Genomic DNA, 24,684 nt, shown 5'->3' with positions numbered 1-24,684 from the left:
CCGAAACGTTGTGTTCTCTTTCTTCTTTTTTGGAATAAACTTATTACTTGTTCCTTATTTAAAATATATACCTATATTAATATTTATCGTATTTTGTGGAACAAAAAGAAATTATATGTTTGTTATTTTGTAATACATTATATTCCAGAAAATATAAAGGCCTGTGTAATAAGTGTCTGTTTAAAAAAGAATATATACCTACAGTATATATGTGGTTCAAGTGGGAATTTGTGTCAGCATACAATTTCAGCCTGGAATTAACCTCTGCATCTTCCTATAAAGACATACACATCTTATATAACTTGTTATGTATTATTATAATTAAATGGTATCTCTGTTTTTTACTTCCACATACTGTAGCAATGTTAAAGTTCACTTTTTCAAATGCTGTATACAGTACTTAGGAAAAATGGTTTGATTCTTTTCTGTCTGGGAAACTGAAAAGGTAAGGTACATTAGTGATCAGATTTTAATATTGGACACCACAAGAATGAATTAAAAATGGTTCATTAGAACTGAAGACATGTAGTACATGCTGTTAGCATACAGAAAGCTCACTTTGTGTTGAATTCTCAGGGAATGAATCACACCATTTCTGTTACTGGTAGTCTTTTCAGTTCCTTTATTCAATACAATAATTTAAGATGTTAAACTCAGCGGATAAATTCCACCCTTACCATGTACAATTTATTATTCCTAAAGCTCCCCCTTCATTCATTTGGTGAAGTCATTTTTTACTCCTCTACTCGAACCGCTGTATTTTGGGGCTGCTAGTGCATCACAGGTGCATGCTCAATATTAAGGGTGGATGAAGTTAGTGCCTTCCTAATGTAAAGTGCTTTGAAATCCCATTGGTTGAAAAGACCTACAGTTATAACTTCAAGGAATTATTAAAATTTTTGAATTAATGATTACTTTACTTTATGTCATTCATTTTAATAGATACACATTAGGATGTCAAAATAATACCTGTTTACGGTTGTCCTCAAATTGAACACATTGGTGTTTCCCAGAAATAAAAAAGATTTAATTTAAGATGTAAAATAAATTGTCCAAATTAAACTTTGTTTTTAAATAATCCTCAGTTTTGTCAGCTCAGTGTTCAGACAACACTCAAGTCTAAAAACTTTGGTCCCCATTGATAGAAAATAATTGTTGACATTAATAGGTGACGAACCAGATATCAAGTGATGGAGGAGGTGGTTGTAAAGTTATTAAGGAGCAAGTAAAGGTTAATTCCAAGCTAAGAAATAAAAAGGAATAAAAAATGTTTGGGCTGTTCATCCTTTACTCCCTTCACCCTTTAGGTGTGAGGCAGAGAGAGGGGATATAAAGAGTAGGGATATAAAGCACAGAATAACAAAGAACAGAGCAGGTGATAATGGGTGAAGAGGAAAAATGCAGGCTTAATAAGAGAAGACTGCAAGAGGAGGAGAGGGAATGGTGGAGAGATCTGGAGAAAGCTTTAGTAGAAGCTCTGTCCTTTGTTCTCTTGTGCTTTTTTTCTAACAGAAAAAGAGAAAAACATTCACAGCTGTAGAGTCTAATGACTTGGAACTACATTGAGAAAGCAGTTTGCGTAGTAAGTGACTTTAAAAATTTGTATTAAACTGCTTTTTATGAATGTTTCATTAATAAAGCATTACAAGTAAGGTATTATAAGTACTAATTTCTTTCCAATGACTTATCAGTACCACAAAAATAAGTATGCAAAAATATCCGCTTATTAATGTATTTTAATCTACTGTATGTAATACTTTATCACTGCTGCACAAGTTTTATTTGTATTACTCTACTCTTTTCAGTCAACGTTTTTCCTTCTTATTGCAGAAACACAATTCTGTAGTGATTTTCCATTTACATTTTATCCATTATGTTTTAAGCTAACAATACTGATCTTTTTTGGTAGTACAAAAATTGACTTTTAAGTTTATGGATGTATAGAGGGGAAAAAATTATGCTATCGAGTCAATTACTGTAGATTTGATTGGTAAATGTGATGGATTAGTTACTACGGCATTTCATATTGGCTATTCATGTGTAGTTCACCCTTGCTGTAGCCACATTTTTGAAGATTCTGATTCATATGAATTGTAGATTGCGAAATGACAAGCATATTCTCTTCAGTCAAAATTCATAGAGTTCTAAAATTTAACAGACTTTAAAACATAATGCCTCTGTATCTTGTCCTTCACTGCAACTTGTATTATTTGTATTATAGAGTTTAACCATCTCTTATATTTCAAAAATATTTTTTGTCTTGAGAAAACGGTTGTATTTTCTTTAAGTAAATGTCCTATCTTGTTATGAGTGCTGTCAGATGGAAAGGAGGTTAATGGAAAATAGGATTATCTTTGGCAGTTGTACAAGAGCCATGAGACTTTTTTGTTTTTCCAGGAGGATATTTCAGCTACACTTGTTTCTTATTTTATTTGTTTGTGGGGAGTAAACCCATCCCCTTAATTCTCCTACAATGAACCTGTCAAGACCCTACAGAGCAAGAAACAGACCTCTGCAGCACCTAGTCATACATTACCACACATTGCTGAACCTGTTTACCTAATATGCCAATAATTTTCCATTGTTCAGATTCTGACAAGTTTTAAAACCTGAGGTATAAAATATAGTCTTCTCACTTTTAAGATGCCAGTTTTCATTGACAGGAACTTCCATTGCAAGATTTTGTCTGGAAGCTGTAAATGATATCAGGCTGACAGCAACTCAGATACATACTTCTGCTGACATCTTGAAAACATACTGTATACTGTACACCTCACTTTGTTTAAAGACTTTAATAATGAAAATATTAACAGCCTGGTTTATCAACATACAGCATCTGTGTAAGAAAAGAGATAAAAATCTCATTGTATATTTCAGGTGGGTAGCTGCGTCAGCATGCGTAGGCTGCAAAGGAACAAGTAATAGGTTTATTCCATGCTGAAAAAAAGAAGAAAGAGAACACAACGTTTCAGCCGTGGAGCCTTCTTCAGGTGTGAGAGAGACAGGGCGGTAGGCAAAGGTAAAGTAGTGGGAGAACAAAGGTTGGGAGGGAGGAGGAGTGAGAGGCGGGAGCAGGGGACAGAAAGAGAGGCCAATCAAGAGGCGTGAAGTCAGAATGGGTGCAGAGAGGTGTGAAATGGAACTTCCAATGAATGGAGAAAATTTAAAAGAACAGTAGTCTGTCGTTAAGAGAAGGGAGAATGTGTGATCCTAGCTGCAGAATTATTTTGGTTTCGGTGGTCTTTCTGATGTATGAGTTCGGAAAACCGTCTTTGAGAACACGTCTTAAAGATCTTGATCTCTAAGATCTTGTGTCAATTTTAATTAAATTTTGTTGGATTTTGTTGTAAACTGTCACTGATTAGAATCAGTATAATAGTTGCTATTCTAGTCTAATAGACCAGAGCAGGGGTAGCTGACCTTAGCACTTCCATTCCATAGCATTACAGGACTTTGAACCCTCCAATAAATAATTGATTATTGATCCTTAATTGCATAATTAACCCAGGTGCTCAAGATCACTTTCATAATTAAGGACTAGTTGGAACAATGAAATGGAAGTGCCAAGATTGACTAGCCCTGACGTAAAGCAAGAGAAGGAGAGAAAATGGGACAGAACAGAAAGAGAATGTAAGGCTATTATTTGAGGTAAATGAGAAAAATCAGAAGTTAGTGTGCTTTATTCAGTAAATGACTGGCACAATAAAGCAAAATTATCTGCAAAGCAATGTTACATGAGTTTTAGTTTTCTCCCAATGTAAATGTTGCATGATGTCTCTCAGTCATTGGACTTCAAATGTGTTGGATTCAGTTTAATATTTGGATAGGAACATAGGATAGGTTGTATGGAACATTCAGCTCGTCTGTCTCATTCCTAGTAAACAATTGATCTGAAAATCAAATCCAGCCATTTATTTAAGGAACACAGGATATCAGCTTAATTGGGTACTTTATTTCAGATTCCTCAATCTCTTTAGGTAAATCAGAGCCTACAGCTCTCAAGTACTAAATATACTGTACAGTATTTATCATTATTTTCATTTTTTTTCCTTAATATATTTTTAATATGTCCATACTGTTATTCCCATGTCAACAAAGTTGATTGGAACTTGCCCCAGCCCAATAAAAAAAAACCAAAAATAACAATTGTATAAATACACATACAATACACACTACACATTATTCAATCAATTCAAAAGGACTTCATTCACTTCCTTATGATTCTTGCATCAACCAAGATCTACAGGTTGTGGTGCCTAATGGTCTCTAGGTGTTATTTCAGATTTGAGCAGTAAGTTTAAAGTTTAAAGTTTAAAAAGCATCTGAAGGGGTGAAAGGGACCAGTGGACATTTTAGTTTTCTGTTGCTGTGGCCAGGTTTTAATGTAATTTATACTATAGATTACTCAATAACAAAGCATGCATGCTCACCCAAACTGCTTCCCATCTCACTGTTGATCTTATGAATGTCTTTCAATTTGTGTCAATACCTTTGATGATTTGAAAACATGAATTAAGTCCCAGCATGGTTCTCTCTGTTCCAAAATATTTATATATTCCTAATGAACGCCCGTCAGTGTGAGACATTCATTTAAGTCCAGGGATGTATTCCAAAGTGGTAATGTGGCAAAAAAAATAGTCTGCAGAGGCCTCACCAACGTATTTTAGAATTTTCACATAACATTGCCTGATCAGCCTTGCAGCTGATGTGCTGACAACTGCACACCTGTATAGGCAAAATCCATTCCCCATGTTCATCCATCGTATATAGTGCCTTTATGGTACATTAGGCTTTTTATGTTACTCTTAGTTTATTTGATCCAGATTGACCTAAAATTTAAAAGAAAAATGCTTTTTTAATTTGCCATTTGTGTTTTGACAAATGGTAGTTGTTACAATGTGTAGTTCAGGACCCTATGCAGACAGTATAATCCGGAAGTAAGTGGAAAACGACAACGGGGAGGAGATGACGAGGATCAGGGCAGGTTGACAAACAGGGGGGCGTGATGAGAGTGAACTGGTGCTCGGGGGGCGTGGCCATGGCAAACAAGTCCAAGGGAAAATTAGGGGCGAAGTCCAAGGTCCAAATCGAGTAGATCCATCCGCGATGAAAAAAGACAGTTAAAAACCGGAACGGGACCAGGTACAGGGACGGGGAATAAAAACAGAATGACGAGGCCAGGCGCTCTGAACCCCGGACTCAGCAGGGTCAGGACGCCGATAGGAGGCGACTTGGTGGTAGGCAGGCCTACAGACATCCGTCTACCAATTCAGAGCCAGGAGTAGCGAGAGCGCCCGGCTTAAATAAGGAAGGCCAGGATTGGAGGCAGGTGCACATAATCAACTAAAATCTGAAAGAGCCGGAGTGCCCTTAAGAGGAGGGATTATGATTGTGACAGTACTTTTTTAGACTACGTTTTTGGAATGATGGGGAAACACGCATGCTGTTAAAGCTGTCTTCTTTCAAGAACTGGCTTCTTTATTATGAAACAAATATGACCAGGGTGTATCACTGCATTTCTGAGATGTGCCGCTGAGTACCTGTGGTCTGTTTCACAGTTTTTTGTGTATGATTATACAGTATTTTTTATATATGCCTTATGTATGCGTGTCTTGCTTAAGCCTTAAAAAACTGCAAAGATGCAAAATTTAATAGATACACATTTAACAAGAATAATTATAGTTCCTTCATATAAATATTTCTATTAGTTTCACTGCATTTTTCACATCATCTGATGATGGCCAGCTGTAACCAAATAGGCACTGATCATGCCAGATACTGTATTTTTTTCTGTTTTATAAATGTTTCAAATGATGTATGTTTATTTCACAAGCTCTTCATTCAATGTAACAAGGCGTTGAGGGAACAATTCTGGTTTCCTTTTCCTTTCTGTCAAATTAATTTTAATTCCACAACCTGTTAACACAGCACAATTAACTGCCAGCCAGTCAGACTTGCACACTTGCTGGTAATTTTTTGCTACTTTAACAGACCTGATGGAGGATTTAAGGATAAAGTAAAAGTCATCTAGCTTTTTTTAATAGTGTAATATGGACATAGTGTGTGTATTAAAAACTCCAATTTGTTTAAAAGTGTGTGACTAAATTTAGATGGATCATAATCTGTATTGGATTCAGCATTGGTACAGTAAACACTAATCAATCCATCAGCCACTACACATGCAGGGAGACATGGTCAGAAAATCCCATGGTGGTAAAGGCTGTTACTCTCTTTACTTTCCAGAGGCTACAACCTGACTGAAATCTCACACACATATACTGTTTTGTATGACATTTATGATCTTACCTTTAAGCATATAACAAACAGTTATTTTTTTCATTCAAATTTTCAGTCCTGAGAAAAATGTTGCTGGATTCTTACAGTAATAATTGTAAAGATAAGTGTAGAAAAGCCTTGGGCAAAAAGTAAAGTGATAAATTCATTTTTCACTAATAAGCCTGGCTTATGCGTTTGAGACTTGCTTAATATTTTGACTTTCCTAATTAAGGTCCCAGGGCTACCTTTAGAAAGTAACTGAAGTACAAACTCCATCCTAGAACCACAGGAATTATTGAAGAATATGTATGTATTTTAATCTCAGACTAAGTAGTTATTGAAGTAGTGATGTATATAGAAAGCGAAAACCCTCAATCCTGGCTATTGTATATTAATAAAAATCATGTGGGAATAAAAGATAAAACAATTCATTTAAAGGAATTGCCTTTATTCAAATTATTTCCTTAATTTGGAATGAATTATGAAATCCCTTTTGCATTCATTCCACTTTTCCATATTCATTACACAAAAAATCAAATTAAAAGCAGGCTCTTGAAAAGAATGAGAAGACACTGAACAAGCCATTTACTTTAAAGTGTCCTACTATTATTTTCTTTGAATAGGAGATATATATTTTAATTTCACAAGCCAAACTGTATTCTGGAATCTTATGTTCTTTGCTCTTTATGTGGACTTTTCTGTAGTCTTTTTGGTGTGAATACTGTGAAATTTGAAACCAATTATCCAACCTGCAGGTTTTTAAACAGACAAAGTGAACATTCAAAGCCTGAGTCATGTTAAAGTCTGTTTCTTTTGCTTTGAAGGTCTGTTATAGTTCATGCCTTCATGTCAAACAACATTTGTTGGTGTTGCCTAAAGGGGTAAAACCTAAGAATTTTCCCTTTTGGAGACATGGCACTTCTTTTAGTGAAATAAGAGTGCCAAACGCATTCTAAAATAACAGTCATAGGTGTAAGATGTAAGTGTAAGTAAGATGAACAACACCAAAAACTGTTAAAAGCTTCAAATGCAAAAAAAAACTAGATTCCATCTCCTGAGAGTTAAGTTTTTTAACATAGATCTAACATAAAATGATGTTTATCATAACTGGCCGTAAAAAAATAAGGGGTTTTTCCACTTTAATTAGGCTTTAAACTGCTTGTATTCTGTGAAATTATTTTGGTAAATGAACCTTTAAATCATCAAGGAGTTCCATTAGTGTTCTGAGGATGTTGTCATGCTTTAGCTAAGGAAAACATTTTAAGATATACTGTACAAACACATATTAATTTGCCAGATGTGCAAAGTTGAAACTAAGTAGTTATTTTATTAGAAAAATGAAGCTATGAAATTCTTAGCAGATGGCTCTATGACCCAGGATATTCTACTCAAACAATTGTATCTAACAGGCATATTGTGAGTTATCATTTTATTCTAGGTTCACTGAGAGGCTGACGTCTTAGCCAAATGCCTGACTTCAACTGTCAAAAAACTGAAGATATGCTATGCTAATAAGAGAAATAATGAAAATATGTGAATTGCTATGCTGACTAAAAATGTAAATAAACAATCACACACTTTATATTAAGCAATTCTAATCCCCACCATAAACAACAGAAGGCATCTCAAGGCACAGGGGAAGTATCAGCAATGTTCCCTACAGAAGAACTTTCAAATACAGCTGGGAGACAGGTGAACCAATGTTAGTTTCCACTTGCACTCAAAACAGGCACTGGGGTGAAGGTAATCTGACTTCAACTCCACAATAACTACTTGAGGCTGACACCCAGGCTTTTTTCAGATACCTGCTTGATGTGATCCTTTGAGCAATTACTGTAGCTACTAGGAACCAAAAGAGCTACTGTAGATGGTATGAATGATCTCCTCTGGTTTGCACCGTTTGCTACTGTATGTTCCCTTTTAAGACTGAGCACGGACCTAAATAACTAACAGTAACTATCATAAAAAGAAATTCCCTTTTTGTGAGAAGTGTTTTCTGCTGCTTTCAAACATGCCAAAGGACTAAGCTGTGCTCATGCTAGTTGCATAAAAGAAAGTAAGAGACCTTTCAAAAGATCGTAAAAGAATCAAGACATTATGAAGAAGGGTATTAAGTGGACCTTTCTTTTTACTGAACAATTAGAGTAACTGATTGACCGTTTGGGCAGCAATATTCATTAAACCAAGTCTTTTTCTGTGACCTGTCAGTTTTCCTTAGGCTTTTTCACATTCAAAAGAACACCTCCAACAATGTTTCAGAATTTTTCCTTACATTTCTCTCTTTCAGAACTACATTAACATAATTTACTATATCTATTTTACTAAAATCTCTTTCATTTAATGATTTGCTGATTTAGTATTTAAGTGCAGGTTTTATTAGTGACCCTGGTGTATAGACATGTCTACATGAATAATTGTACTGAAAAGGTTGAATCTGCAGTAGTGTACACTTGACCAGACAAAATGGTTCTCTCTATTTGCTGTCACCAGCCCTTCTCCTTGCTCTCAGAAGATTTTAAATGCCCAGTGAGAGCAGAGATTCTTCATCTCTCACATCCCGACTGCTTGAACCTCTTCGAAGACTCGACTAAATCCACTTCAAGGCACGGGACAGAATAAATATTAGGCAGCATTATTCGTCTTACTCCCTTTCATGATTCTGCAATGCTTTAAATTTCTCCAGATGTCTATTTCAGTTATTGAGTTTATTGAATACATAATGTGGTTAAAATGATTTATGCATTACCCATGGTATTTTAATATTAATAATCAGGTAAACCATCCATTGAAACAGTATATTTTTTTATATTGGGCTCTGATTTAAATTTCAACTTAGGCTTGTTCTCTTTCTACCTTTTTATATAACAAGTGTGTTTTCATCCCAAACTCTGTGTGACTCCTGTCTGTCAGGCACAGTGCAACTGAACAAGTGAATCAAACCTGCCGAACAATATTTGATTCTTCCCCAAGGGAGAAAATTCAGGGATAAATCTAAGTATTGTAATGCTTCGGGGTTCATGTGGGTATGCACCCTCGCCGCTGCCGCCTCAGGTCGGCCCCCCACTGTCGAGGATTTGAGCCTGGGCCTCCGGCGTCACTAAACAGGGAACCAGCCACTTGAGCCAAAGGGAAATCTCCCGTCAGCCCGACTGCTGCAGTCCCTGCTATTCACAGGGAAGGGTGGTGACGTCAGCGCTCTGGTAAGCCGGCTCAAACAACCTGCAATGGTGGCCTTATGCGTTATACTCTCCCCTGCTTAATTTGCTGTCCTCGGCAAAGGGCTACCCCACCCCGCTCTGACACCAATGTAACACTCCAGGGTTCATGTGGGTATGCGCCCTCACCACTGCAGCCTTAGGTCAGCCCCCCACCGTCAAGGACTCGAACCCAGGCCTCCGGCATCACTCAACAGGGACCCAGCCACTTGAGCCAAAGGGAAATCTCCCGTCAGCCTGACGGCTGCAGTCCCTGCTATTCACAGGGAAGGGTGGTGACGTCACTGCTCTGGTAAGCCGGCTCGAGCAACCTGCAATAGTGTCCGTATGCGTTACAGTATTAATACAAAAAATTTCAGAGAGATTCAAAGATATCATTCTAAACAAAACTGAACATACCGCAAGCCATGCAAGGAGTTTCGTTCTGCAGAAATTCAAATGAGCACAAAAGATTTGTCCAAAGCAAAAAAACGATGTTCAACAATAAAACAAGGATGTACCCACTATAAACAGTGATTCACACAATCAGATTCACTGCTTCCTCTGACTAGACCTTTAGATACTGAAGGTGATCTATTTTTTAGCTGCTGAATTGTATTTAGGACATTAAACTTTCTGAGTTTGATATTCCCTTCTCTGAAGGAAATGTTGAAACGTGTTATTGTGCCGGTGGCAATGAGAAGGGAGACTATCTTGGGATGTGCCATTCCCCTAGGCAGGATAGCTTACAGATTAGCAGCAGCCATACTGATCAGCCTTAGATCAGTGAGTGCTGAATCCTCTCTCCCCTTCTGCCTTTGTCTATGTTTCTCTCAACAGCCATGCTGAGGTTAGGGAGTTTGAACCAGTGGCACATTACATGGGTACTGATTAATAAGGATCCCAGGGGCTCTTTTCTACAGGTCTAAGCTTGGCTTGAATAGGAGGCTGGCTCCCAAGTGGAAGGGGTTAAATGAGTTCCAAGACAGGAATGCTCAGCATTAATTAGAGCAGAAATAACATGAAAGGAGGCCGTTATACTGTCAGGGAAGGGCCGGTGAGGTAAAATACAAAAAGTAAGAATTCAGTTTTCTTGCCTTAACTGTTCTCTTTTCAAATGTGTCTCATAATGGTTTAGTGAAATGTACTGTAGCAGTGTGAAGGTTTTACAAAAAAATGCAAAGGCTAAATAAATATGAATGTGTACAGGCAGAAAAAATGAGTGAGGCAAAAATTCTATAGTGCTTTTTTAAAAATCTCCTTGCAGTTGAGTTAAAATGAATGGGTGCTACAGCATGAAGCCAAATCATCCTCCTTGACACCTGATGGCATTTCGGGAGTTCTTTAGACAGGAATAAGGTACAGCAAAAGCCCCTGATTCCTTCTCTATCAGAACACCAGAAACCAAATAATCCTCTAATCAGAAATGATATTAATCTGGTGACCTTGTTGAAATTAGCCTTTGTCATAATGCCACTACGTTTATTAATAGACACATGAGGCTTTGGGGAGCACGATCAGAGTAAGGAAAAGAGACTGAACTGTCCTCTCACCCTCTACAGGAAGTGACAAATGATGTTGGTGTAATGGTGTTGGAAAAATGAAACTTCTCTATCTTCTTCTCTAGGGCCATAGTTGCTTTGCTTATCACTGCTATCCCTAATATAGCAGCTATTCACGCTTTTTACAAATAATTAAGACCAAAGTTGTAGCTTGAAAAAAAGTACAATAGTCGATGTGGGTTTAATGTATTTTTAGTTTGTTTTTAAACACATTTTTACTTAATTTTGTTTGGAAATTTGAACTATTATAATGAATTCCATTCACTGAGGTTATTTTTTTAACTGTATAACCAGATATAGAAAGTGGCACCACATGATTCTCTTTTAACCTCTATTTAAATGTAATTATAATATTTGACAATCTAATGAAAATGTATTTTTCTGAATGTTACAGCAGCGCACTAATAGCACGGAGACACCTACAGTACAATGAGTTTCAAAACAGTTTACTGAAGTGTTACAATCCCAACTTCACACTGTATGCATTTTAAATATATTAAGTCATTCTTTTGTCTGTGAAATCCCCACTGTTTGTGTTGAAAGCCTGAAAACATGGTTTGAATGATTATCCTTTTAATCCGACAGTTTATTAGCTTTTAGACTTTAACATAAAATGATTACCTTAATAACCTTTTTCAATTTGGTGAATGTGAACCAAAAATTACAGTTTTGTTCAAAGCATGTTTTCAGTATCGATCAAAATCAAAATCAAATGTTAACACCTGGTTGGACAATATTCACAAATTCAACATTTCATTGTTGATCATGAATTCTGGAAAGTATCAGGTGGATGTGCATGGCACTGCTGACCCCAATGTTCTAGTTTATTGCTGGATTTTATTCTACAGTCCACAGTATTCAAATTAAACAGACTAGCTAGGCAAAATCTCTTCTATTCATGACATTTTGTGTACACTGTTAGACAGGTAATACATGACCTGCAGTAACCTTTGGTTTAGCTACCATATTTGAGTTTTGTAGCACTCTGATTATAAAATCTCCAAGTCTCTATCAAATCCCAAAATTTTCTACAGTTCAATCCACAGAAGACAGGGGTCACCGTGTTGTGTCAAAATGCACTGATACATGTGAAGACACTTGAAACAGCTCTTAGATGGTTTGGAAAAGGTTGTAACATCAAAATCCACTTTTTTTGTCTGACTACTGAAATATGGTTTATAACATGCAAGATATTTTTCTGTGGAACTCTTTTCAACTGTCAATGTATTCATTTTATATATCTTCAAAACTTTTTACTGTCAGGAGTTTATAATTCTATAAAATCACAGAAAAAGAATGCATGACCATTTAGGTTTCAACAGGTAAGGTTGAATGTTTGTCTAAGATTCTTATTATTATTTCTCAAATATGTAGAGTAGATTGAATGTCCGTGTACATATACATAATTGAAAAATAAAATAAAGTACACAAGATTTAAATTATTAAAAAAATATTTCTGGGCTTTTTCTGGACCTTTTTTGTTAGTTGGAAAGAAATATAATTCAACAGTATAATACCTGTGCTATCAAATGTCTCTACTCACCTGCTTGTCTATCTGTCAGGTTGTTAAAAAATGACTTTACATCTTCTCTATCTCTATAGGTAGGTTTTTAAACTATTTTCAAATGTGTAAAATGAACTTGCAAGAAACAATTGACTAAAGGTTTAACTAAATGAAAATGAATTGTATGCTTAATGGTCCAATATACTTCTTCAATATAGTTTTTCCACTGAGAAATAAAACATCAATTTGACAAGATATGTTCTGTGCAATCTAAAGTGATTAAATTTGTATTTTGGGTGCTTTATTTCTTGTTTTGTGAGAGATTTTGAAAAGAACATCAAGTTTTTACTTCTATGTGCAGACAATGAGCATGGTATACTGTACTGTACAGTGTCAGTCATTGCAATGCGTTAAGTTGCTAAGATTTTATCTTAAAGTTAACCATAAATTATCCAGGTATAGAGTTTATTAAAAAAAACCTGTAGGAAATACAGGTGCTGCACCATCGTGAAAGCAAAGAAATGTGTGGTAAAATCAACTGAAAATCAAAACTCAAAATTAGATGATAAATTTATTGCAAACCATTGCACAAAATCATGAACAGCTTAAAGCATAAGGTAAAAGGGTATAGACCAGAATTTTCTGTATATTTTTTTATAAGATAAGAAAGAATATGAATTAGGCCTTTTGGCCATTCTGCTTGACTAGTTGTTAGTGGCTTAATGATCCAAGGATGATATATATCATCCAGCTGTTCCTTCAGAGATTCCAAATAATAAGCTTCATCTGGATAGTCTGTGCCAGAAATTTACATCTGAATCAAATAACTTCTTCAAGTACTTTCTCCCATATGCAGTTCTAAAAACACTTCTTCTTAGTAGCAATAGGGAAAAGACTATTTGACATCATGTTGCTTTGGTAGATTAGTAACTAAAGGAATCTAAATCTCATCTTTAACCTTGAAGTATCTTCCAGAGAATCACTGCTCTCTGTGAATATGAAATGTTTTTTGACATTCTTAATGAATTTCTTTTTAATTTCTAATTGTGACTCGATGTCCTTGTTTTGCAACTGTGCCTGAAGTAGTCTCCTGAGCTGACCTTTTCATTTATAAATGTTATATATTTTATATACAGTAGTCTTACATATTTTGATCAAATCTCCTTTCAATTTCCTTTGATCTAAACTTAAGAGATTTCATTGCTTTAACCTGTGTGTGCTGTACAGTATATGAGAATATCCCTGAGACTAGGAATCATATTACTTTTCTTTGAAGTCCTTCTGAAGCTATAATATATTTTTTTAAAGTATGGTGACCAAAACTGAAAACAACATTTAAAACGAGTTCTTAGAAATGTGTTTTAAAATGTGAGCATAATGCAGAAGTGATTTTATGCTTCTTTTTCCTGCTTGAATCTCTTTCCACCTGTCAACGTTAAATTGCATTTTTAAATGATTGCTTCCTCCATTTTTTTACTAAGTCTTTTTGTAAGTACCTTTTCTGCTGCTTTTGTGTTAGCCAGTCCCTAGTTTTGTGTCATTAACAAAAATAACAAAAGTTTTACATCTTTGATGTACAGGAAGAGTAGTGAGCCTAGAATCCCTGTGAGCCTAGTATCCCTGTGGTACACCACTGTTTACATCAATTAATATATCCCTTTAGTTTGGCTTTTTCTTACCTGTTAATTGGTTTACATTAACCTTGAATTCCTTAAGAATTAATGTTTTATGATGGATTTTAACAAAAGCTTTATGGGAATTATTGCTATTAAAATCTAAAAATTCCTTGATTTTGTTCCAGATAACATCAAGTTCAAGTTCGGGTAATGGGTCTATCAACTACAGTATGACTGAGATTTTCCTTTCTGCAGGGAATTGGTTCTGGCTGACTTCAATTGTCTCAGTGTTGCTGGTGGCAGGTTTGGGATGTGTTGGTCAGGGCTCTTTCAGATCTGTATAAACAGCAAGCCCTTTAACTTCCCAGCTGCCTACAGCCTTACAGTAATGCCAGTGACAAACTCAGTCAAACACCAGTGGATATGCCTAGCTGAAGATTTTTTTTTCACCATGCATGTACAGACTGTGTTATAAAGAATTCACGTACACTATATCATGTCAGTTCTATAAAATGTCAATGCACCTGCTCCGAAAAGATCATTTTACTAAAAATGAATGCGATAATCGGATGCTTTTAGAAGTGATACATTCCTTTGATTCTCATTCTATATATCTCTTATATCCTGAAGAAATGGAAGATGGATTAATGTAGGCAGAATTATTTCTATCTTGTCTCTATGTATCTTCATCATAATGAAGCCACATCAGTGTACAATATTGACCACTCAGTTTACTACCTGCGTTCTTCCAAATATCCGTGTCATAAAACAGTAAAGAAGTGGTTGATGAGGACTGTCGAATATTGTTGGTGTTTCTAGACTTGGTCTAAATAAATGGTGGATTTGCTTAGAAACATAGACTGAGTCATACTTCATTCCTATTTCTACACCTGGCCTTCAGTTGCCTAGCAACACTTGAGGTTCAATTTTTATATAATAAATACAATATACACTGTCCTGTCTAGAAAAAGCTGAAGCCTCAGTACGAATAAGAAGCAATGAGAAGATAGGGTGGGATTCGGATTGAGGATTTAAAAACAATTTGAAGAGAAAACATGATACAGCCTTGTCCGTAGCAGTCATACCAGTTCATAATGCTATAATGTCCATCAGATCTGTCAAGGGCAAAATTGCATTCATCCATCTTCTATCTGCTTTATCCAATACAGGGTCACAGGGGAGCCAGAGCCTATCCCATTAAGCAACGGGCACAAGGATACACCCTGGAGAGGACACCAGTCCATCACAGGGCACACAAAGATAACAAACATGTACAAACTCATACCAGGGTAATCTTCTCAGAAACCAATTAATCTACCAGTATGTCTTTAGACTGTAGGAAGAAAATAGAGCACCTGGAGGAAACCCACATGAACACAGGGAGAACATACAGTACAAACTGTTCTCAGATAGCACCAAAAGAATTGATGCCAGGGCCAAAGCTCTGCGAGACAGCAATGTTAACCACTGCATCACTCTCCTGTGCAACTGCACTCATTAGTGAACAAAACTCTTCACCACTCTTTCTGTCACTACCTGAGATATTCTCTATCCCACAGATCTTGATATAATCTCTTTATCTTTATCAACAGTTTCATGCAGATGGTGAAATGTTGTCATTCTGCAGGTTTATTTCTTCTTCGAGTTCAATGTGCTGTAGCCAAAGCAGTACGAAACCTAATACAAAAATGTATAAGATAGTTACAACAGCCCTTGGCTAGTGTGATTGTCCTCTGTCTTCCAGGACATGCCTGGCTCTTTACAAAGCCTGTTTCCTAGCATAACTGCAATCTGCTTGTTGTTGAAGCAGAACATTTCATTTTCTGGGCAGCTTCTCTGGTAGAAAATCCACCATCAGTCATGCTCATACCAACCAGGCCAATTTCAATACTCATATGGAATATATACAGTATATATACAGTATGTTTTTTGGTATTATCTTGGTAATATTTTAAAACAAAATTTAAACAGATTCTTAATAACCAGATCTTGGCATTTTTAACCCAACTTAAATACCAAGCACTAAGTACCTGGCATTTTTACTGAATCACCTGACTCAAGCTCAGTATTTTGTTATCTCAATGAGCAATGCTACTCAAACAACCTACAAACTAATCTGCTATTTAAAAATGTAAATACAATTCAGCTTGTGCATTTTCATTATTCAGCTGTAAATATGAAACAAGTAAGGAAAAAAGGCAAAAGGCATCATGTACAAAATTAGACCGAATAAGTGAAAAAATGAGAAAAATCATAAACTCTAAGGGATTGAAAAAAAGCAATGTTAAAACAGCAACAAAAAGCAGCTGGAGAAACAAAGACAAATGAAACACTGTTAATTTAACCACCAGAGACTCCAGATCGTGTCTGTTGAATTGACATAATCCCCCATGTGAACTATTCATAATTGGGACCCAATGGATTTCCATTTTGTTTGGTGGAAGATGGCCACCTTATTTGCATGAGATGGGCCCAACTCTGTGGCAATTGTGTTTCGCTTGTTTGATATAATGAATACTCCTGGAAGCAATTTATGCCTGTATCATCCTGCATTTCAAAAGCTCAATCATGAAGTCTTCAGCCATACAGAAGGAAAGGCTTACTTCTGTGAGTCTAAGCAGAGTAATTGTTTTTGGCAAACTGGTTCAAAACAGCTTTTATTTTACAGAAAAATGTTAATTTGACAGCAAAATCTGCTTGGATATAAACTTGACTTAAATAAAAAAAATACTCTGTGAATAACGGTGAATAACTGTCTCATCTAGAGAGCCTGTAACAGTTGTACTATTGGGATTATTCAAGTTCTATAGATGTCATTAGTGAGAACATTTACTGGAGGGGTGGGAGAGGAATTTAATTTGTTTTAAATGGCAGAACTTTGTTTTCTCCTTGTTGGTTTTACCTTTTGAGAATAAAATTCTTCTTGTTCAATTTGCATAGATGTTACTTTTTCTATGTATTCAGTGGATATTCAGCGTGTAAATTACGCAAGGTGTCAAATGAAAGTTCAGAGTCAGCACAAGCTGCCAGAGCACATCACACACAAAAGTCTATTCATAATGACACTTACTTTTGATAGAGATCTTGATTTCCCCACAGTAGTACTGTTGTTAAGGGTCTGTTAGACATTTTGCAAGGCACCTTGCATCAGTGCTACATCAGAAAGAAGCTGAAATGCTCATTCACTTTTTATGCTGGAAGTTGTCATTGCAGTTCTTTCTTTTTAAGGACTTAATGATGGTTCTTTGCAGAAAATGTCAACTGCTTCACACTTCTGCAGCTGAAGTTCTCACAAGCACTAAATCCATGTGTCTCTGGGGTCCTTTTCTGGCTCTGGCTCCTTGTGACATTACTTGTTGCTTTTGAAATCTGTCTGTCTCCACCTTACTTTATGGTTTACTTGCTCCTTACTCTTCAATGGAGTGAACATACTGTACATTACAGTATTTTGCTAATGTGGAATACAGGAATGTTGGAAAATGTCCTAAAGCCCACTTTTTACTCTAGCATCTTCTGTTGCCATCCTGCTAAGACCTGGAATGTCCTACCTAGTGAAGTAAGACTTACCGTACTGACTTGGTCATATGAAAGAGCAACCTATCGAAGATTATGTAGGTTTTTATGTAAACACATTTTTCACTTTGTCTAGAAAATATGGTTTGACAACAATGAATGTAATATAATGAAAAGCTATTATTTACAATGAAAATGAAAAATAACAATATTTTTTAACTTTCTGCAATGTATAAATAATAACATAGAAAAGTGTGTTCAATGTTGGCCACCATTTTAAAATAATAGAAATACTTCAAAGACCTTAAATAAGACTCTTACAGTAGGTGTCATACAGAAAATATAGCTCAACCTCTTATGTTTGAAATGAGGAGATTACTGAGCGTTTTAATACATACTTGTACAATATATTCAGAATCTTAAAAATACAGAGAAACCTGACTGCTCAGCAAATGAAATAATATCATAAAGCCTTAAGTGGAAATTAAAATGAAAAGCAATTTAAAATGAAAACAGGAATCACTTTTTACACAAAGCTGGTGTGGTCTGAACCACATGTTTCACTCACAATGTTCAAATTGATTGCTTGGGAAGTTTCAAGAAAAGGGATGGTGAGAACTATGGAAAATTAAATTACAGTATAATTCCTAATGAAGGATGATGGGCAAAATGGCCTCTCTTCCTTTATAAAACTTTCCTATGTTTTTTTTTACTTCTCCTTTCCTGCTGTGTACTGAAAGCTTTAGAAATGTAATATTGATTGCTTCTTTGATGGATGGGTGGCACAGTGCTGCTGCCTCATTGTTATGGACAGGGTCTGTAGTCCGTGTCAGGTTTTGTTGTAGATCCTATGTGATGCAGTAAGCTGGAGAAATCAGGAGGTGTGGTATGGGAAAAAACACAGAGGTTTAATGGTGCTCAAAATAACAGTGAGCCAGTGAGCAGGGGAGACAAAGAATGGCATCCAAATCCGAGCAGGTCTGAAGGCAGGTCAGGGCACAGTCCGTCAACAATAAATCCATCCTCTGACACGACAAGGTTCAAATCCCTGGGAAGGGGGAAAACACTAACACACGGAGAACATGGAGGTCCTAGGATAATGGGCGAGTTCCTCCAGACCCCGGGCTCAGGAAACGGGAGGTGTCAGGGATGAGGCCTATGCCCTCAGGAGATGGACATACAGTAGGGTATCCTGGTGCTAGGCGGGCCTCGCGACATCCGTACCCTAATGTTGAGCCCCAAGGACTGGAGGAGCTGGACTTTAAATACCGTTAGACATAACAGGCCACACCTGGGGAACATAGCAACAATCAAGGAACTAATGACAGGAGTAGTGGAGTGCCCTCTATGGGAGGAATTTTGGGGTGTGACATTCATAACTCTTGGGTCCTGGGTCCAACTTCAGGAACTTTCTGCTCTTCATGGAGTTTCCCTGTCACCAAGGATTTTCTCCAAGTGCTCCAGTTTTCTGCCTCCTAGAGATATGCTAACTAGATTAATTTGTGTCTTTAAATTGCCCCTGTTTTCTTGTGTTTGCACACATTGTGAGGGACTGACTTTCAGTACAGGATGTAGTCCCACCTTGAGACCTACTGTATTTGTGTCCTATAAATTCCTGTATTTCTGGGTGGCTGCAACACTTGCCAGGAATAAAAACATTTTCTTTCACCATAAAGAAACATATCATAGTTTGGATGTGCTGCTCAGCAGAAATAAGATCGATAATTGTTAATCGGAATAAGCAGATCAAGCAAGTAAGGTTACAGTTTGGAATTTGCTTTGTAACAACATTTTAAGTGTAAGTGTATTATTATAATAATCTCTAAATACACATTTGGTTTCTGCTCTGTTGTTTAATCTAGAGATCATTAAGTAGGCAAACATCATCTTCCTTTGAATCTTTTTTTTTCTTTTCATGCTTTCATACTTGTGATGTAACGTCATTTTGTGATAGCACATTAGATAACAGCATGCAATAATTATAATAGAAAACAGAAAATATATTAGTTCATATTAAATATTGAATACTGTTTTGGACATCTTCTTATATTTGTGATTAGATTTTTAGTGTGAGTAAAAGCATTCAGTTTAGCCTTTCCTTTGTGTTGTAAGCTTGACATTAATTCTCCTGCAGTCCTTTTTGATGTCAAAAACATGGTAATGACAGTTTGCAGGGACTGTCAGAAAATGGTCATGAAATGTATTTTCATGTTCAAATGTTTAAGAGTAAACTCTATCTACACCACACCTGTGGGAAATGGCTTGTAATTTTAAAATTTGCTGTCATGCCTTGTAAAGGAAGTGGTGCTTAAAGGCAAACAAAAGGTCAGCTACAGTACTTTGAGTATGCTGAAACACTTTAACAATGTAACACATTATTATGCAACTGCTAACTGCTAACTGATCATTCTCTTTGAGTATGACATTACCATAGATTGTGATAATACCTATGAAAAATATTAGAACTAACATCTCCCTTCTGCTCTTTGTGTTACACCCAGTGTGTTAAATGACAACACACAGAGATGTTTGTGAAATTGCAGCCTGGTTTTCACTAATATCAATAACACTGCAAAAATACCACACCTGAGTATAATAAAGAGGGAATGCTCCTGGGTATTCCTTGCAGGAGTGGTGAATCATTGAGTCAGTAAGGCAGGGATCTGCACCCCTGATCCTTGGGAGTCACAATCCAACTGTTTTTATATTCATCCTTTGAAAGATAACTGACAGATATCTGGAAAGCATGTTAACTTCTCCTAATTAGGCAACTGATTGATCCAGAGAGGTGCCCAGCTGGAATGAAAACCGGGGGCATAGTTGCAGGACCCTGCGATATTCAGGGTCCATCCACTAACACTACTGACTCCAGCAGCTCTGCTTTCAAAAAGAATCAGTGACTGACCAAGACCCATTCAGCAACATGTAGTGCTCCAATAACTGGACTATCAGATTCAGAAGGACCACCTGAGGGTTAGCATCCTCACAGCACAACTATCTGTATGTCTACTAACACAAGAGGGCATCATGGAAGACTGATAAACCAGATAACACTGATCAGATGACTCAGAGCTGTTGGTATTCAATATAGCAATAGTAGTGATATCAGTCAATGTCATTGAGCTGCACAACGGCAGTTTGTCATGGAGAGCAGCCCCCTGGATATTGGCCAAGGGTAGAATTTTTTGATGAATACTAGTTTTCAATTTCATGTGGTTGTGATAGGCCCGTGTTTTGAAATCCTGGTCCTGCAATAACCCTGTACTTTCATCTTATCACTCAAACTCAGCTCTTTCTTAATTGAATTTGGGCTTTTATTTGAACTATTTTTTAAATTATTTATTCTTTTAAATTAAAGAGCAGAGTTAAAACTTGGCATGTACCCTTTTTAAGGAATCTTTATGTCAGAATCCTTTTTATTTAGGATCATTACTTACTGTAAGTGACCAAGTAAAAGTTAACAAGTTTATACAACATTAAGAATGTTTTTCACTGTGCACAGCATCATTCCAGCCTATTTCTTTACCTCATTAATTGATAATCAATTTTTTGAAAACTATGAGAGAGTGCAATGAATTGCAAATGCCCAGGCTGGCAATGTCTGGTGTGAGTGAATATCATTGTTTGGGAGTTTGCAGCGGTAGCTGGCTCAGACCAGGGTAGCGTCATGCACATGAAAGCACAGTCAGCCACAAATTCCAAAGTAAAGCCTAGAATAAAGTTTTAATTAGGAGGAGTATCTCAAACAAAAAGAAAATATAGATGTTCAATATAGATTGATTAGTAAATGTGAACATACAGTAGAATGCATTCTCATGTTGCTCATCAGTCACCATCAATAGAAGAATCACAGCTGAGCTCGGCTACTTTCAATCAAGGGTGTAGTTTAATGCTGTGGGAAGTCATAGATGACAATTTCAGGAATCAGCCATATTGTAACACTCGTTTTCCACCTGACTTTGCAGCATGCAAATCGACATGATTTCTCAACATAATGTAGAAGGTGGTGATTATTCACGACAGTCAGTTTTAGTTTATGATGAGCAGAATGCTCTGACCTCCTGTGTTGCAACATTTAAAATCAAGCACATCAAAAGCCACCATGTGCTGGATTATAAATTGAATGGAGGAATTCCTATCATCTACTGTTTATGGAAAAAGTCTGCTCGTCTGCACTCTGTTTGCTCATTAGTATTAACGCTAATGATGGACATGCAAGGTATCGATCACTTACAAAGGGGTACCTGACTTGAATGCACATTGTAACTCTGTGTCACTTGAATTTTAAATTGTTCTTGCCAAAACTATTTAAACAAATAATTACAAGAAATAATTTCACAGTTTAATCCTAGAATTAATGTTAGTTTTTGAGTTCATCAAAGGGAATTTCAGGAAGAGAATAAAACTTTTGAAATGCCACATATCTAACTTCCTGCCAGTACAAATACATATAAATTGATCTTGGTAGACAAGGTTTGTTGATTCCCTGCACCTCTCCAAATATTGTCCCTCATCTTCTTTCATGCGAAGAGATTCTGTCATCCTTACCCATGAACCACAAAATCAAATTTAGTTATGCCATACTGTGTGTTTAGCAGAGGGAACAGAAGGTACACCTGCCAAATCATCTGAAATAAATTGTGGAATGAGACACTTTCTTACTCAAAGTACCTGATGAGTAGAACAAACTGCCAAGCCATGCTCTAAAATGTTTATTCATTGGACTGTTGGTAAGTCTCCAAGATCAATAAACTAACAAACACACAATCACCATCGGCTGAAAGGTCTCATCTCACAATGTTCTTTCTGTTCTTATGTTTCTTGGAAGTAATGAACAGAAAACAGATTCATTTTTTTAATCATAGGTTCTGTAACAGAATGCATACTGTATACTACATGCAGAAAGTTATGCAGGAAATATTGTGTACTCCGTTTGTAGCCTGCTGTGAAGAATGTTCTGTAAAGAGGCAGAAATTCTGTGTACTATGCAAACACTTAGTTACTGTACAAAAATGAAATTACCTTTTGCAAGAACAGTGAATAGAATTGCCTTAAGGAAGAAAATGAAATGTTTTAAAATGAAAAAAATGAAATGGGGGCAGCATGGTGGTGTAGTGGTTAGCATTGTGGTTTCACAGAGTTTGAGCTCTGGATTCAATTCAAGACCTGGGGTACTATTGTGTGGAGTTCTCCCCATGTTCTGTATATTTTCCCCGTGTTCACATGGGTTTCCTTTGGGTGCTCTGGTTTCCTCCCACAGTCCAAAGACCTACAGTTCTGGTACTGTAGGTTAATTGGCTTCTGGTTAAATGTACCAGCACATACTGTAAGTTATAATTACAGTATGTGCTGGTAATCAAGTGCTATATGATTGCCTTCACTCTCAGAACTCTATAAAGGACAACAATTATTAATTGAAAATAATACAGGAAAATAATCAAATTTTCACGGAATTAATTTAGCTTTTCAGAGACAATGAAAACTACAAGGGATTTAAAGGGTAAAAACTAAATTAAAAAAATTAAACTGAACTGTATGTTTACAAATGTTTACAAAAGTGTATGGACACTATTTTTATATTCAACAAAGGGCAACGGAATTTTAGAGGCTTCTAATTTGTTGGATGCCAAATGCTCATTCCTATAGTTGTGTCAGTGTGGATAAGCGACTAACCCTGCAGATGTAAAAATTGTATTTCAATGAGCTGCTGCAGGAAATACCATAACTCATATGACACATAATATTATCCACTTAATTTATGTGCATTTACCTATTTAAATGATGTACATTACCCTAAATCAATTAAATATAGCGTAATGTTTGTGATCATCAGGGATTTAGATAATCAGGGACCTTAATCAAGATCACTGGGCATAAAATTGCAATTAGAATGAGTTTTCAGTTACTATACTATATAACTCCATATCATACTGTAGCATGTGCAGGTTGTCTCTATCCTGAATCCAACCCACTATTTTCCATGCCACTTTGAGCCTCTGAAACTGCACACCCACAGGCAAGCAAAGAAATTCATTAAACCACAACACTGGTCATCTGACCCAGTGAGTTCGAAACACCTTTCAAGATCCAGAGGGTTCTGTCAGCTTAACAGGATCATAGCAAATGAGACCTGTTACTATCTCCTCTCCGTACTAATTCCTCCTCCAAATTCTGCAGCTCAACATCGATAGCAATTAGTCTTGGTGATAGGATTTGCAGCACCAATGTACAACATGCAGTTCACCCTTGGCTGGGACTCAATGCAGCGTCCCTCAGGTACTTTTCACTTAACAAAACTGCACACCCACAGTAGCGAACAAATTGAAAACAAAGGCCAGGTTTGGAATACCTTTCGAACAACTGAGAATTACTTCACTATTACAGGCTTATTATTGCCATGTTAAAGTAGCATGTTACTATCCATCCATTCTCTAATCTTCTTATCCAGTAGAGGATCATGGGGAGAGCTGAAGGGTAATCTGGCATACCCTATACTATACATATACATATACATATAAAAATGAACACCCAAAAATGTATACCTTCAATTTCTTTAATTACGTTTAAACTAGAAATTCAAACATTAACAAAGCAAAACAACACATGAAACAATATGATCCTTAAATTAAACTGACTGTTCATTCAGTCATACAGTATACCAGAAAACCACCTAGCATACCCACCTTTTTTGCTTTCACAAGAAAAGGAGAATCTGTTCGCACTGATTGTCACATACCCCATGTATGAAAATATGTTTTAAAAAAATTATCTTCGAGACTGTACTCATTAAACTTTTTGAATTTTGATTTTTTGAGTACCTACTGTATGTGGGGTGGTTCTGTGGCGCAGTTGTTAACATTTGGTCCTGGGGTCCTTGGACCAATTCTGGACCAGGGGTGCTATTTGCGTAGAGTTTGTATGTCCTCCTTGTGTTTTCGTGGGTTTCCTCCTGATGCACCGGTTTTCTCCCATAGTCCAAAACCATATGGTAGATTAATTGGCTTCTGGGAAAATTGACA

This window comes from Atractosteus spatula, chromosome 7, assembly GCF_055471065.1.
Source record: "Atractosteus spatula isolate fAtrSpa1 chromosome 7, fAtrSpa1.hap1, whole genome shotgun sequence".
Classification (NCBI taxonomy): Eukaryota; Metazoa; Chordata; class Actinopteri; order Semionotiformes; family Lepisosteidae; genus Atractosteus; species Atractosteus spatula.
The sequence above is the reverse complement of the archived record's forward strand: the minus strand, read 5'-3'. Positions refer to the sequence as shown.